The sequence below is a fragment of the Astyanax mexicanus genome, chromosome 4 (genome assembly GCF_023375975.1).
Source record: "Astyanax mexicanus isolate ESR-SI-001 chromosome 4, AstMex3_surface, whole genome shotgun sequence".
Taxonomy (NCBI): Eukaryota; Metazoa; Chordata; class Actinopteri; order Characiformes; family Acestrorhamphidae; genus Astyanax; species Astyanax mexicanus.
Genome location: NC_064411.1, coordinates 22,480,051 through 22,497,718, shown reverse-complemented (window position 1 = coordinate 22,497,718; position 17,668 = coordinate 22,480,051). Strand labels below are relative to the sequence as shown.

Genomic DNA, 17,668 nt, shown 5'->3' with positions numbered 1-17,668 from the left:
GATTAACCATTATCCTACCATTTAGTCTATATAACAACAACTTATCACAAATGTAATGTGTTTAAGACATTCAGGCTGCTAATAGTATATTATTGTTTGAAATTGCCTACCTGCTTAGTTATTTAGATAGCATTGGTTAGGTTAGCTAAAGGTGGCTAGAACCTTATGTTACCTTCAAAATTAATGTACCCCTCTATACAGTTGCTTTATTTTTTTTAAACTTATTTGATATTTTTCTCCATCGTTCGTGGTACACAGCTTTTTATGCATATTTAAAAAAGTGTTTGCAATAGTAAAAGGTTTTATTATGTGATTTATTTTATGTGGGAATAATGTTTAAGAGTGCATGTAAGATCGGAGCTGATGTGTTTCCTTAATGCGACTGGCAGAGAGAAAAAGAGATCTGTTTAATAGGCAGAACTGGCCCATAATAAGAGACCAAAGTAGTTGATGTTCGCTAGCTATCTATCTCCACCTTCACTAAAGTAGCAGTGATTGGATCTCTTCCTAACTGGTCCCTACCTTTCACAGAACTTAATCAGTTCTGATTGGATTTCGTCCCTGCCAAACATTTTCATCTCGTTTTTATTCGTTGACAAAATGTCAGTTAACTTCGTCTCGTTGTGTGTGCGGAGCCGCTGACAGTTCCCTGTCATATTAGAACGATTTCACTGCAAAATGTTATTAGCGTTTTGTCGGTGTTGGATTGGAAGAGCGAAAGTAGGAAAGTCCTTTTGTTTTAGCAGAGTAACTGTAATCTAATTACCACTTACTGAAACAGTAACGGGAACAGATTACAGTTACTTATAATTTGTAATCTGATTACGTAACACTGTTATATGTAATCCGTTGCTTCCCAACACTGCTTGCGGGGAAAAACAATTTAGTGTGGACTTTTTAAGAGAGATCTGGCAACACAGTAGCGATAGCAGCGAGTGTGGTGGCTGACCCACTCAATCTGTAAAACCCAAGGATTTATGTCTTTCGGTCCCTCGTTTGGAAAAAAAATTATATTATTTCATGTCTAGAACATAAAAACAGAAAAGAGTCAGGACAAGAATTCACTCTCTCTCGAGCATATTCATTCCAAACTGCTGAAATGCACTGTATGAGTTCATATAGTCCTTTTATTTTATTCACTAAATGTTTAGTTACATTTCCAGGACAACTAAGAAGAATTGATAATATTTAAGGTGGAAGTGCTAGAATGATTTACTGCTTTAGTAACATTTAGTTAGAGTTGATGAAATTTGGAGCTGCTCTCTGGTTCTACAGATGAAGTTGGGCTTCGACCGGATGCTGTGATACGCCACCGTGTCCGCTGTATTGATTTAGTAAACAAATCAGTTAAGCCATTGATGTCAGGTTCTAGTGAGACCAGAAAAGAATCAAGACTGTTTGTCTAAACAGTGGGCAGTCTTTATAAAGGCAGTAAACAGGCGTCAGCCTGATTATTGCAAGTGGTAAAATGTGGGCTACCTCTAGTGACTGGAGGACCACCAGCACCCCCTTTACATTAAGGACTTAGAAGTGGGAAAAAATACTGAAACATTTATGGTAATATGAAGATGTCTCAGATGTCAATATAGGCACCTCAGGCAGTTCTCTTCAGTTAATTGACCTGCTTATATTGTACTAACTGCATTTTTCTTTGTGTTTTCCAGAAATGAAATTATTCTCCTGAACTTCATCACCAACAACCAGGATATTTAACTAAGAGCAATGTTAAACTGCTGAAAGAGTTGAAGCACAAGCCGTCCTGAAGAATCTCCAGAACACGCAGAAACAGTTTGCTACATTTAACAGACAAATGAAGCCAAGTCCCGACATGGAGAAACATCAGCACTCTGTCAAGAGTTTTACTAAACAGAGTAGTCTCAAAATTCACCAGCGCATTCACACAGGAGAGAAACCGTATCACTGCTCAGACTGTGGGAAGAGTTTTACTAAACAGAATACTCTTAAAAAACACCAGCGCATTCACACAGGAGAGAAACCGTATCACTGCTCAGATTGTGGGAAGAGTTATAATCAACAGAGTAATCTCAAAATTCACCAGCGCATTCACACAGGAGAGAAACCGTATCACTGCTCAGACTGTGGAAAGAGTTTTACTGCAAAGAGTAATCTCAAAATTCACCAGCGCATTCACACAGGAGAAAAACCGTATCACTGCTCAGACTGTGGAAAGAGTTTTAATAAACAGAGTAATCTCAAAATTCACCAGCGCATTCACACAGGAGAGAAACCGTATTACTGCTCAGATTGTGGGAAGAGTTATAATCAACAGAGTGATCTCAAAATTCACCAGCGCATTCACACAGGAGAAAAACCGTATCACTGCTCAGACTGTGGAAAGAGTTTTAATAAACAGAGTAATCTCAAAATTCACCAGCGCATTCACACAGGAGAGAAACCGTATTACTGCTCAGACTGTGGGAAGAGTTTTACTGCACTAAATTCTCTCGAAATACACCAGCGCATTCACACAGGAGAGAAACCGTATCACTGCTCAGACTGTGGGAAGAATTTTAATCATCAGAGTAATCTCAAAATACATCAGCGCATTCACAGAGGAGAGAAACCATATCACTGCTCAGACTGTGGGAAGAGTTTTACTGAACAGAGTGCTCTCCAAAAACACCAGCGCATTCACACAGGAGAGAAACCGTATTACTGCTTAGACTGTGGGAAGAGTTTTACTCAACAGAGTAATCTTCAAAAACACCAGCGCATTCACACAGGAGAGAAACCGTATCACTGCTCAGACTGTGGGGAGAGTTTTAATCAAAAGAGTAAACTCAAAAAACACCAGCGCATTCACACAGGAGAGAAAACTCCATCTCAAATCTGTTAGGCAATTAAAAGTGCAAATCGTAAATCTTTCAGACAGAACACCTTATCCTACACAAATGTTTCACTTTGTCACTTGGGACACGTTCCACCAGAAACAAACATGAACTGAATTTAACAATGGATTTTACAGGTTCAGCAAAATTAATCTCATCCAGCGATCATGTTTATTGAGCTCCATGTTATGTTTTCTAATATGTTTGATATTCCAGGACATTCTTTGTGAGACAGAGCTGAGCTTTTAGGGTAGTTACGGTAGGAGTTCAGTTCTGAAGAATGGAAAAAACGTAGTCTTTAAAATTTAGATGTCATAGTGAGTAGGATTCTTAGCTGGCAACTAAATGTTTTGGACCAAACCTTCAGAGCTTATGATTTTAATGATTTTAACCCCCTTTTCTAGTATATGCAGATTTGATTATTTCTATGAATTTCTAGTATCTCTTTTTTCACTCTGTGGAAGCCGTCCTCAGTTCCCCAAGCTTAGCATAGCTTATCTTAATGCTATTAACCGCTAGGCCCATCTGCATGAAAGAAGTGAAAACACCACCTGAGGAACTCCAGAGTGTGCTCCCAAAAGTGAGACCCAGAGCCACAGAGAGACGACACTGTGCTGGGTACTGCCATGTGGACCAGAGGAGCATCCAGACTCTGCAGAGAGGCCTACAAAATCCTTTCCAGAGGTTAAATAAAACGCTCCAGCTGTAGTTCTCAAACTGAAATCAACCCACTCCAGGCTTGTGTAGTGCAGTAAGGTTGTGGGCTCATTCATTCCCTCTGCTGGTGTTCTCGTTGGTCTATGGTTCAGTCGTTCTGATTAAAAATCTGTTACCATAGAGGGATATTTGGTTGTTGTATTACTCAAGTTTTATGCTCTCTTATCTTTTTCTTATTGAATATTATATGTTGCTGAAGGTTTTTAATCTTCAAATTCATTAAGAATATCCAAATCATTTAGTTTAATTGTTTTATCCACTACAAACTATTATCTTTGTATTGCTTCACCTCTATTGTTACTCATCTGTGTGTTTTAATAAACGGCTTTTAGATTGCAGATCTGCAATCTCATTGTGTTTTCTCAACATATGTTTGACATGAAACCTATAGGCCTGAGATTGTCTCATGTTATTATTTGTTGAATACTCAAAGGCGTCCAAAAGAGAAATCCAATGTAAAATGGATTTGTGTTGAAGTGTAACATAATAGTCAATTTAAGATTGAAATTCGGAAAAAGATGTTGTTTTTTGTTATTGGTTCAGACTTAAAAAGGTTAAATAAACAATTACTTCCAAAGGTAGAGTATCATGTTTTTAACTTGATTTCATGTTTATAAGGTTTTTTTATGTGAATGCTTGTGGGTTGTGTTGTTTTTTGAAGAGCATAGTCATTCACCAACTATACTTAATTGTTATATACTTAATTATTGACCATTATTATTGGTAGCTTGTCTAGCTAAATATCCAAACACAGCATTTGCTATTTTACTGACCAAATGTATAAACAAAGCATTTCCTGTATTACTGACTACTATTATTGATAGCTAGCTAACTAAGTATCCAAACAACAGTATTTGCTGTTTAACTGACCACTATTATTGCTAGCTAGCCTAGCTAAATGTACAAACAAAGCAGTTGCTTTTTTACTGACCAATGTAAGTGTTTCAGCACTAGTAACAGTGTTTCAAGTCCGGTAAATTAGTTTTATTTCTTGCATTTTTTTTTTTCTTGTGATTTGTGTTCTCTTTCAAGCGTTCATTCGGTATCTCAGTATGGGATACACCCCTCTCGCATATTCCTCATGTAGCCCCGGGTAAAAAATGTAAAACTCCCTAGTTCTAAAATAGGTACACTAAAAATACAATAATAATTAAAGTCTTATAAATGCATAGTGATGGTTTAAAAGAGTACTAAACATGTTCAAAATAGTAATTGTGTTTGTGTAAATAGTTTAAAAAGAAAAGCAGTACAGATTACATATTTCATTTATTTTCTGTGTTAATGCAAGAAGGTCACTTAAAAGTGATTAAGGGATCTACTGAGGGAGAAGTGCACAGGTGAGGGTGGAGTAGAGGATTGGAACGGGCCCGCCCACGGGACGAGAGAGAACAGCGGAGATGCGGGAGTAGCAGCGCGGGAGAGGCGAGAAGGAAAAAGTTCCTCACTAACCGGTAATTTTAAGGACACTGAAGTCCATACTGAGAGTGTGCTGGTGGATAAAGCTGGGATAATCTCTCTATAAGTAAAGTTCTGTTAGCACTGTTAGCTTAGCCAGCTCGGCTAGCTGTGTTTAGCCTCGTGTATTAGCTGCTCTGCGCTAGCCGTGAACTCTCCGCTGCAGCGCCGCTCCGACAGACTGTTCCCCGGACTGACTCGCGCTCTCTCCGCCTCCACTGAACACCAGGACCGCTAACACTGCTAACCAGAGAGCGCTCTGAGTCCCCGCGTGGATCAGAGTTCCTCTGAGGGAAAACGCTCCATGCTGCAGGACCCCGCGCTCTGCTCCCGCTCATATTCACTGAATCTGAGGTAAATCTGAAACTCTTATTTCTGCTCGGGATTATATTAAAGGGATTAAATATAATGGAATTTATTTGGGGGGGGGGGGGTTATATGAAATGTTTACACACTAAATTATAATATATTTATGTTTGTTACGTTTGAGCTAGGGCGCCGCCTTGTTGCCCGTGCAGCACTGGTGACGTCACGAGGTTGGTTTGTCCTTTCCGCAGTCCCCCTAGTGGCCATTCCGCCGGCGGAATGGAAATCGACTCGGCGGACATTTTGATTAATTATAAACAAATAAATAATGTTTTTGCGGTGAAACCGCTCTGATATGACGGGGGACTCCCGTGGCTGTGTGTGTGTGCAGCGGTGTGTGCGTGAGTTCAGGCAGTCAGACGGGAGGAGGGGGAGAAGGGGGAGGGGTGACACACACCGCAGCCAACACAGAGAGGGGCTTTAAACACAGCAGCCCCTACAGACCCAAAACTATGAACTTAAAGGGGACATGAAACATTTCAGTTTGGACAAGTTTTCTAAGGGATTAAATATAATGGAATTTATTTGGGGGGGAATTTTTTATATAAAATGTTTACACACTAAATTATAATATATTTATGTTTGCTACGTTTGAGCTAGGGCGCCGCCATGTTGCCCGTGCAGCGCTTGTGACGTCACGAGGTTGGTTGGTTTAAGATCCCATGCATATAGCTAGAGGAAAAGATCTTATTGTTTGTGGAGATTATGGATGAAGATGAAGCTGAACTGGGCTAACATGGAGCATTTACTCAGAGATCTTTCCTCTATAAACCTGAGCAGGACTTTTCAGATGCTTTTCTGAGAGAGAGACGTTTTTGGAGTGTTTATTCTCTCTCTACATGGAGCCGTGCAGAAACCCTGCAGCGCGTCCACAGCAGGTACTACCATTCAGTTAACCAGCTAGTTTATATACATTTAGCTATTTAACATGTAAAGTCCAGAGTCTATTAAGACTGACTGAAACGAACATGATTTAAGTGGATATTGAAACACTCAGGTGCTGTTTGGTTGATAAACCGTTCAGTTTAGAAGTTAGAAAGCTTACTGGGTACTTAGTTTCATCTAGTTAGTGTTAGCTAGTAAGCTAGCGTTGGCTAGCTATAATAAGATAGCTAGCTATAATAAGCTATAATAAGATAGCTAGCTAAGTAGCTAACGCTAGCTATGTTCTCTTTAAATTGTCATTTTATCTAGACTTTCGGTAACGGTACCTCTCGCTGTTCTGCTGGGTGAGCGCGTTGTTCTCGTTCCGTTCGGCTCGTACAGCTGCCGCTCTCATAGTAACGTTACCCATTCGGACGGTCTGTACATCTCAGCTGATCAGAGCAAAAATAAAAAAACCGGAGGAAAAAAGCCTCGGACTGCAGCTTATTTATCCGGCGCTAATGCTCCTGACTCAAACCCCTCTCCTTCACATAGTCCTGGTCTAGAAAGTGCTCGTCACTAACCCCTAGCATTACAGCTAACGGGAGGATTCTTTCAGCGCTGCGAGCCTCCGCTGAAGGTATGAAAGTGAATATTTCTCATTCCTCACCCTATTAAATTTCACGACTCCCAGTATTACTACACACAGGGACAATACAAAAGTGCTCCCTCGCTCTGCATTGAGTTTTGGTTTGGATTTTATTATCTATTGAGGATCTAAATTACGGTTTTCTCATAGATTATAGTAGTGAGGCGTTCGAGAACCAACCTCGTGACGTCACTTTCAGCGCTGGGACAAGATGGCGCTGCCCTTACTTAAAAAAATGACATTTAGATTGCTTATTATTTTAATTCCGCTTCACTGACAACTGTTAAACTTCTAAAATTTGTTAGAGTGAAAATACATCTTGTGAATTATACTAAATACTTGAAGTGTTTCATGTCCCCTTTAACTTTAACTTTTATCACCTTAAAAAATCATAAACACCTACAGCAACTACAAAATACAGTTTAAACTCGAATAAAACCGCTTTATACATGTTAAACAGCTTACTCACCCAAGATGAAAAAAACGCTATTTTTCACTGGAGCATTTAAATCCTGAACTTCCCCATCGAAATTTAATCCATCAGGGTTGAGAAATAAAAGTAGTATACAGCTTTCCATTTAGCCACAGATGTCCTCTTCAAAATCCATCAGAGTATTATAATCCAGTGCGCTTTGTTTTTTTGTAATCAGCCTCAGAGCGTGAAGACTTACGCGCTGAAAAGCTCTGATAATTTATTCAGCGTCGAAAAAAACACAGCGGGAAATTCGAAAAGCTCCATTGACTTTGACTGACAGCCGTTTCGTCCAATTGTAGACACTTTCAGCTTTCAAACGAGCCATTGTGTGTCAAAATAGACCAATCAGAGCCAGAGATACAGCCGTGCGTATGCGCTCCAGTCTCCGCCTCTGCTCTGTTCATACGGCTTAGCTCCGCCTTTATGCAGCGGTTCTAGGCGGTATATCATTGGTCTGGAAGGCTGTCAATCAGCGAGTTTAGGCGAATCAGCAGTAAATAAGGAGGTTCCTGACTCAGAGTGAGAGCGGATGAAGACGGTGTGTGTTTTGAGGTGCGTTCACTGTTATTTGGAAGCAAAGCGCTTCGTGGAGCGTTCAACAAACAAAACTTTACACTTATCAGAAGTTTTGCTGGAGCTGTTTGAGTGATTCTGGGGAGCAATTGTACATTAACTCATCAGTGTAACACTATTGATTCGGCCATATGTATGTATGTGTATATATATATATATATATATATATATATATATATATATATATATATATATATATATATATATATATATATATTATGTATAAATATATTTATGTATATATACATGATATTATGTATATATATTAGTTTTCTTTTTACTTTTGAGTCATTTACAGAGATTTGTGACTGTATACAGAAGTTTTTTGCCATTGGGGAACTTTGTGCCATTTGGACACCATTTGGGACACTTGGAGACGTTTTTGGCACACTTTGGTTAAACTTTAATAAAAGTTATAGGCTTATAGGTAGATAAATAAAATTTTGGCTGCTCATGGACAAGTAGTTAGTGCACCTGTATAAGCAGAATTAGTTTGATACCATCATGTTATTTAAAGATATGATGATTTGTATGTGAAAACAATAGGCGATTTAAATTTTTTTTGAAAAATTGTCAAAATGTATCATCAATAATAGGTTATTTAATTTACCAAATACTGAAAACCAATGGGTCCATTTTTGGACCCTAAGTATCTACTTTCATATGAGCCATTGATCACCAGGGTACAGTGTAAAGTTAAAAAAATATTCAAAGCTGAATAGAGGGACCCTCAAAACATGGGGAAATTTCCCTTTTTTGGCCACTGTTAAAAGGGGTTAAGAGCCCAGTTACAGAGCTAGCGTAAAAGAGCTTGTTGTTTTTGGAGATTATGGATGAAGACAAAGCTGAACTAGGCTAACATGGAGCATTTACTCAGAGATCTTTCCTGCAGAAACCTGAGCAGTACTTTTCAGATGCTTTTCTGAGAGAGAGAGGTTTTTGGAGGTGTCTGTTCTCTCTCTACGTGGAGCCGTGCTGAAACCCTGCAGCGCGTCCACAGCAGGTACTGCCATCCAGTTAACCAGCTAGTTTATATACATTTAGCTATTTAACATGTAAAGTCCAGAGTTCATTAAGACTGAATAAAACGGACATGATTTAAGTGGATATTGATACACCCGGGCGTTGTTTGGTTGATAAACCGTTCAGTTTAGAAGTTAGAAAGCTTACTGGGTACTTAGCTTCATCTAGTTAGCGTTAGCTAGTTAACTAGCGTTGCCTAGCTATGGTAAGATAGATAGAAAAGTAGCTAACGCTAGCTATGTTATCTTTAAATTGTCATTTTATCTAGACTTTCGGTAACGGTACCTCTCGCTGCTCTGCTGGGTGAGCGCGGTGTTGGGCTGGTTCCGTGCGGCTACAGCTGCTGCTCTCATAGTAACGTTACCCTCAGTCGGGTGATCTGTACATCCCAGCTGATCAGAGGAAGAATAAAAACGGAGGAAAAAAGCCTCGGACTGCAGATTATTTATCCGGCGCTAATGCTCCTGACTCAAACCCCTCTCCTTCATATAGTCCTGGTCTAGAAAGTGCTCGCCACTAACCCCTAGCATTGCAGCTAACCGGAGGATTCTGCGAGCCCCGCTGAAGAACAGCTGTCAGAGGCCAGGTATGAAAGTGAAAGTAAATATTTCTCATTCCTCACCCTATTAAATTTTCACTACTCCCAGTATTACTACACCCAGGGGCAATACAAAAGTCCCCCTCCGCTCTGCATTGAGTTTTGGTTTGGATTTTATTATCTATTGAGGAATTAATTTACGGTAGACTCATAGATTATAGTAGTGAGGCATTCGAGAACCAACCTTGTGACGTCACTTTCAGCGCTGGGACAACATGGCGCTGCCCTTACTTAAAAAAATGACATTTAGATTGCTTATTATTTTAATTCCGTTTCACTGACAACTTTTAAACTTATCAAATTTGTTAGAGTGGAAATACATCTTGTGAATTAAACTTAATACTTTAAATGTTTCATGTCCACTTTAAATCCTTCTCAGTAGGTTCGGGTGAGTTTGGGTCCGGACCCAGACCGGGGTCCGCCCATTAGTGACCTCTGTTGTATACAAATGTCCGAATTTTCATCTTCTGCTGAGAGCTGCTCTCACTGCTCAGCGACCACACTCGCTGTATCACTACTGGGTTGCCAGATCCCTCTTAAAAAGTCCACACTAAACTGATTTTTCTTCCCGCGAGTCGTTTTATAAATATCGTCACGTTTTAATTGTGAGTTGTAGTTCTGTGTAATTATGAGTTGTTCAGTTGGCTAGACTTTCACACTACACGACTGATTAGCAACACAGTCACATATTACACTATTTTTCACCACGGGAAATCGCAGACTTACCTGGCTGCTTTCCTAAAACACGTTTATCACAAGAACATGCCAGAACTAAACACACGAGAACTAGCAATGCCATGCCACAGAATCTCTACAGATGAGAATACCTACTTGCAGTAAGTCCCTACTGCTAAAATGAATGGGTGCATATGAAGCAACTGATTAAGATCAGTTTATAAATGTCTGAATATTTTATATGTACTTATGTTCTCAACACAGAACTATATCAAATGTTTCAGCACAGCAGACATATATTTTATGATTTTAAACTCCAGTTACAAGCATTTTAAAGCTAGATGCAATTCCAGCATTAGCTCACTAACCAATCAGCTTACAGTAGCAGACATGCTAGTGTCTTTACTGTATAACACCTGTTTACTGTAGATAAAAAAGAAAAATACAGGCATGCTTTCTTTGCTTTTTAGTAAAGTAAATTATTTTACTTAAAAAAAAGTGTGTGTGTTTGCGTGTGTGTTTGCGTGTGTGTTTGCGTGTGTGTTTGCGTGTGTGTTTGCGTGTGTGTTTGCGTGTGTGTTTGAACTCCGCTGATATAGTGAATTATCATGTGATCTGTGTGGTGTTCAGCTGCTTTGGGTTGAGTGTAGAATCGACTTAATCTATTCAGAAGTCAGTGATCAGTGATTCAAAACATTGTTTACAAGCTTGTACGTTCAGATCACGTTCTGACCTTGTGTAAACATAGACACGGAGAAACTTGGACAGTGGATTATAATCCAGAACGCGGGTTTCTGACTGGGAGGCGCCAGTAACCAGTATAAGACTGATCAACGCTTAAGAATTGAGCAGCGTTTTTGCATATTTTAGATAAAAAAATGTCTGTATGTAAGATATGAAAAATCGCAATTACCATTTTGAAAATCACATTAAAACTGTAATTCGAACTAGAAAAGGCAAAGTTCGTGAAGGAACTTTAAGTTGGTTTGGAAAAGTACGCTGATAATGTTGAAAAGTTAAAATGGTTGCTAAGCTGTTTCTGTCTGAAGAGTGTAAAGAGTGGTTGCTATGCTGTTATGATACATTTAAATGTTAAATTCCAAAAAGTTCCAAAAAACATGTTTCAAAAACATGGTGGAATGCTAATTATTGTCTGATATAGGAATGTGTTGATAAGTGGTTGCTAGGCAGTTGCTAACGTTTTCCAGGTGGTTGCTAACTGGTTGCTAGGCAGTTGCTATAATTTCTAAAGTGGTTGCTAAGCTGTTGTTAGGAAGTTGCTATTGTATTCCAGGTGGTTGCTAAGGTGTATATAATTGTAGTAAATCTGTTTAAATACTACTGATGATGTATAAATCAGTGAATAGTGTAGTAAGGCTTCACTGGCTCCACCTAAGTCTTGCTCCACCTAACCACTGCACCATCTTGTCCTGGCCCCAATCCTTGCTCCACCTAAATTTTGTTCTTCATCATGGCTCTACTGGCTCCACCGCCTGGTTCAACTTAATCCTGGCTCCACCTCTTTCTGACTCCTCCACCCAAAACACTAAAAACCAAAAGGCACATCAATGCTCATTTGACATTTTAAAAAAAGCTTTTAGATGATGTTCCACAGTCAGACCTATCCTACCAAAGTTTAACATGGTTGAACATTTTTGTACTGCACTTTAAATGCACATTAAATACTACTGCTGAGGTTAAATTCTGTAAATAATGGATAAACTGGTGTACCCTATAAAGCTTTGTGAATGCCATGAACAGTAAATCTGTTTAAATACTGCTGATGATTGATAACACAGCCCCGAAGATAGCTAGATTTTTTTTTGTCAGATTAGCCACTGTGCTAACCGCGAAGTTTATGCTCTTCCCACAGTGCCCTCAGTTAAATGATTCAACATAGCTAGATATTACTCACAAAACAGTAAAATAATAATTATTAAATCAAGTAAAGCTGGTTGTTCAAAAATAAAATCTTAACATTGGATTTCTTTTTTTTATTATTGAGAATCACGGAAACAATTCAAGCAAGTGCAAAATATACCAACATACAGCAACATACATATAAGTTATATAAGAATTGGATAGGGGAGGGGGTTAAATAACTGAGGGGGAGTTAAATAACTGAGGGGGAGGGGGTTAAATAACTGATTTACCAGCAAAATGCCTGCAGAGAACCACCAGCTGAAAAATAATGATTTGTTCTTCTATAATATATTATAATTATTCCAAATAAAATATGGGTGAGGAGTAAGTTAGATAAAGTTAGATCATTTTAAAGGAAGTTTAGCTATGTTAAAATTACAAAGTAGGATAAATTTAAGTCCTCCTAATTTAGAAAAGATATATGCAGGTATAAAGTTCTAAAGTTCAAATAATTAATTTGGAGTTTTGATAAATTGTTTTATCCAATTTATTTCAAAAGTGTTGTTAAGAGTAGGGAAATTAAGAAAATTTAAGCCACCAGATTTATAAGTATTCATAATAACTTTTTTTTAATGTAATGGAATTTATTTTTCCACATAAGGATAAATAAAGTATTATCAATAGTCTTAGCCATTTGGTCAGGGACATCTAAAGAAGAAGCTGCATAGGTAAGTCTTGAAATTCCCTCAGCTTTAGTTAGTAGAACCCTACATCTTAAAGACAAGTCCCTGAAAAGCCAGCAGTTTAATTTCTTCTTCATTTTTGTGAAAGGTAAATCAAAGTTGACTTTACTTCTCATTTCTTGATTCTTGCAAATAACAATTCCTAAATATGTTACTTATTCCTTATGGGTATGCCGCCAGTTTCTTGTACCAGATAGACTTTTATTGGTAATAATTCACATTTGTCAACATTCAGATGAAGACCAGAGGCTGCTGAGAAACTCTGCAACAATCTTATAGCACTGGGTACCTGACTAAAGTCTCTCAAAAAGAGTGCAGTGTCATCTGATAATTGCAGTGTCATCTGATAATTGATTAATTACTATTTCCTTGTCTGCAACAGCGATACCTTTTAAATTGCTTGATTTAATATGAAAATGTTACAAGTAAAAAAAGGGTACAGGGAAATTGGGCAGCCTTGTCTGATACCACACTGTATCTCAAATCTAGGTGAGGTGCCGGATTTGAATTTAACAGAACAATTTTCTTTATTAAACATAGTTCTGACAGCTTTAACAAAATAATCTCCAAAACCAAATGTGTCTAAAGAATGAAAAATAAACGCATGTTCAATAGAATCAAATGCTTTATAAAGATCCAGAAAGAGAATAAGATTATTATCAGAGCATAAAGCTGAATAATTTAACAAATCCAAAATGAATCTAATGTTATTTGAAATGTATCCATTTTTCATAAAACCTGATTGAGCTTCATCAATAATCACATCCATCACATCTTTAATTCTTTTGGCAAATATTAGAGCTAATATTTTATAGTCATTATTTAACAGACATATTGGTCTCCAATTTTCAAGCAGGAGTGGATCTTTTTTAGATGATTCGATGACTTCTTCTAAAATAATAGTATCTTCACAATATTCCTTTTGATATAGATTAATAGATTTACCACTAGGCAGAGAATTTAGGAATACATACACAGAAATTTCACAGTATCTAGATGTATATAAATTACTGTAAAAGTGCAGACAATATTTACCTATTTTAGTAGGATCCTATTTTAGTAACCACCCCATCAATATTTAGTTGCCGGATTAAATTATTTGTAAAATGAGATTTCTCCAAATTAAAAAAATATGCAGATTTTTTCCCCCTTTTCAATCCACCTTTGTCTGGCACAAATGCCCCTTCAACTTCCTTTTTATAGAGTTCATCCAGCTCATGTTGCAGAGTTTTCAGTTCACCTTTTTCCCCTTCATTCAGATGTTCATATGCCCCTGAAATGAACACTAAAATCCTGGAAATAATATTATCCTCCTTTAATTTACCTAATTTAGCCATTAGACTACCATTGCCCCTGTCTGTAGCCATATTACACTGTAGCCATATTACACTGCAGCCATATTACACTGCAGCCATATTACACTGCAGCCATATTACACTGCAGCCATATTACACTGTAGCCATTATTGACTGACTGTAAGCTGCTGAAAAGAGGCGAAAAGAGCTGAGAGACAATATAGAAGAGAGAAAGCAGTTTTAGTACTTCTTATAGTTTACTGTGCGCACTTACTATATTCCACCTCTTAAACAATTTCATTCTGTTTTAATATTTATAATAACCGATTAACTCCATTCAGCCCCATTCATTTTGGACTCCCTCGAGAAGTTTGCTGATGTAACAGCGGAGATTGGAAGAGGGTAGGCTCTCCATAAGGCCCTTATTTCCTCCTCGATAACGCTTTTTAAAGTGTCCGGGTAGAAACAACGCCATTCATCTATACCAAACAATGAAAATATATATTTTTTCAGTTTATTTTCATATTGTTATATATATTTTTAATCAATTATGACAGCGAAATGGCATCACGTTGCCCCAAAACAATTTACCATTATGGTTTGTTCTCTCTTTGCATATTTCATAGTTGAATCGTGGGTAATACAATGTAGTGAGTGAAGCTGAAACGTTATTAATAAAACTGCAAAAACAAAATCATAATTATCTGTTTCTGCTCTTTTGTTTCCACAGAATGTTTTCACGGCCAGCACCCTACAACAGAGAGGCTCCCATGAAAGTGAAATGCACTGCAAAACAAGTGGTGACAATGGCAGAGAGCTAGGAGACGGTGGAAGGCATGGGCGAGCGCTTGTGCGTTGTCAGATGGCGAGCACTTTGTACTTGCTCATCTGAAAGATGCAGATTGTGACGGCATAGATGAAGGAATGTTGTACTTCATAAAAAATTCTAACTTGACTTCTCGTTAGAGAGAGGACAAGTTATTCTTTACACCATCCACGGTAGTATACAAAGCAGCCAACGTATCCGTCTCACCCAAATTAGAGGCTCGCTGCTACCAAGCAGTCTACCCCAATTCTAAAGACCCTGAAGAGCCATTGAACGGAGAGGATATTATACACTCCAGGGGGGAGTCATTAAAGTGAGTGGTTTGCAGAGTAGGTTAAAATACAAATAATGGCTCCCTAACCCCTCATTAGTATAGCGCTCTATAGGGAGAGACTATTTAGTCCACTAAGAAGTTGGACACTCCATCATTATCATGTGCTAGCACCGGTTGCATTAACACAAATTCCAGAGTGGCTGAGCCGTGCTTTAAGCCATTGTATGGATCCATGTTTCAACACACACACACACACACACACACCTTCCTTATATTCTAAAGAAATGCTGAAAAAGCTTGCGTAGTAAGCTGCGCTGTTTACTGTAAATCATGATGCATTGTGGGTGTTTATAGTGCCCTCAAAATCACGTTTGAAATCCACTTTATGATGATGTAAAGCAGTTACAACCCATCTGGGTCCAACATACATCAAGCTGCCTTTTACAGAACCCGAAGAAGAGAAACTTTTTACAGAGTTTTCTTCCCACCATGGCAGGGGTGTCCAAACTACGGCCCGTGGGCCATTTGCGGCCCGTTTCCTTTTTTGGAGCGGCCCGCGAGGTATTTTAGAAATGGAATGAAAGTTGGCCCGCTGTTAAGCAGGTTTTTATAATGTGCGATTCAAAGTTTGACCGCTAGGTGTCAGAAACGGGCCAAAGAGTCAGAGAGAGTGCGCATTTCTAGCGCAGAAAAATGGGTCAAAGAGTATAAAAGCGGAGAGGATGCGCATTTCTATCGCAGAAAAACAGGGCAAAGAGTCTAAAAGCGGAGAGAGTGTGCATTTCTAGTGCAGAAAAACAGGCAAAAGAGTCTAAAAGCGGAGAGAGTGCGCATTTATAGCGCAGAAAAACGGGGCAAAGAGTCTAAAAGCGGAAAGAGTGCACATTTCTAGCTCAGAAAAACAGGCCAAAGAGTCTAAAAGCGGAGAGAGTGCGCATTTCTAGCGCAGAAAAACGGGCCAAAGAGTCTAAAAGCGAAAAGAGTGCGCATTTCTAGCGCAGAAAAACGGGCCAAAGAGTCTAAAAGTTGCCGTAATTAAGGAGTTTAATATTAAGAGACATCATGAAATGAAACATCAATTTGAAAAATGTTAGTTTACACAACACTGTCAAAGATAAAGATAGTAAGTCAAGTAAAATGGTGTGTAAATGAAATAATCAGGAAAAAAATATTATTGAAAGTGGTATATTTCATTATTTGTTTTATTACAGAGTCTGTGGCCCGTGACTTCAAATATATTTCTCCTTCTGGCCCCCAACAAAAAAAGTTTGAACACCCCTGCACCATGGCATACTGCAGTGTCTCGGCACCATAGATGAGACTCACATTGAAATGAAGCAGTCATCCAAAAATTCAATGGAGGATCTAAACAGAAAAGGAAAATACACGCTTAATGTACAATCTGCATGTGACTATAAGTACACATTCATTGACGTGGTAGATAAATGGCCTGGAAGTGTCCATGACGCTCAAGTTTTTTCAACTTTTCCAATTCAAAGCTGAATACGCACCTAAAGAGTGGCAAGATCCCTGCCCTTACTAAGCAAATCATGGAAGATGAGGGGGCAATTCCTGTTTTCCTACTCGGCGACCCAGAATACCCCTTACTGCCTTACCTCATGAAGGAGTGTGCCAATGGTGGATCTACCGTTCAGGAACAGTACTTTGGCTTAGCCTTGTGTAAAGCAAGAACGACCATTGAGTGTGCTTTTGGCCGGTTCAAGGCAAGATTTGGAGCACTGAGAAGGGCAATGGACATAAATCTTGATGACCTCCCTTTTGTGATCTATGCATGCTTTGTTCTTCACAACTATTGTGAGTCCAGAAAGGAAATGGTTGATTAAGATTTTGAGTTTGTAAAACTTGTAACTGCGTTTAAACAACTACATGCACGAAAATCCAAATCCACTAATGAACTGGAATGTACAAACTTGAAACAGAAAGGAATATTAATAATAATTCAAATGTACAAATGTGAAAAAATATTTTAAATATATATAAATATATATTTTTTAATTTGTAAATCCAATCTCCTGAATGTGTGAATCAGTACTGCTCAAATGGCTTAAGCTGGGTCAGACCAAAAATCACATAGAATTTGTGAAGTTGTAAATGTGACAGTGGGCGTTTTTCACTGTGGAGCTAAAAATCCTCTCATTCATCTTCTCTGCTGCGTGTGTGTAGCTCTAGCTGCAGTTGCGAATTTTATACCTGCTTTCATGCTTAAATACTTTATATTATGCTCTTTAACAAAGACAGACATATGGTATAGCATATTAATACATACATAAATTAATTAATTATATATATATTGTGAGCAAATTAGCTGAATGGACCCAGGCAAAGCAGGAGACAGAGGCAGGTTTCAACGAAAAGAAACCCATAGGGCATTTATTTTCAACCATAAGGCAAAAAGAGAAGCA

General features: G+C 38.4%; 2 protein-coding genes and 1 pseudogene across 7 annotated transcripts in view; 2 read left to right on the top strand and 1 right to left on the bottom strand.

Annotated features, from left to right (window-relative positions):
* LOC125801291 (zinc finger protein 239-like) overlaps positions 1-17,668 on the bottom strand; it is a 327,337-nt gene that overhangs the window by 41,811 nt on the left and 267,858 nt on the right. The gene's annotated exons all lie outside the window — the stretch shown is intronic.
* Positions 1-17,668, top strand: part of LOC125801117 (zinc finger protein 850-like) — a 527,199-nt gene that overhangs the window by 304,183 nt on the left and 205,348 nt on the right. The window lies entirely within an intron of this gene.
* Positions 1,049-2,831, top strand: LOC125801428 (zinc finger protein 239-like; annotated as a pseudogene).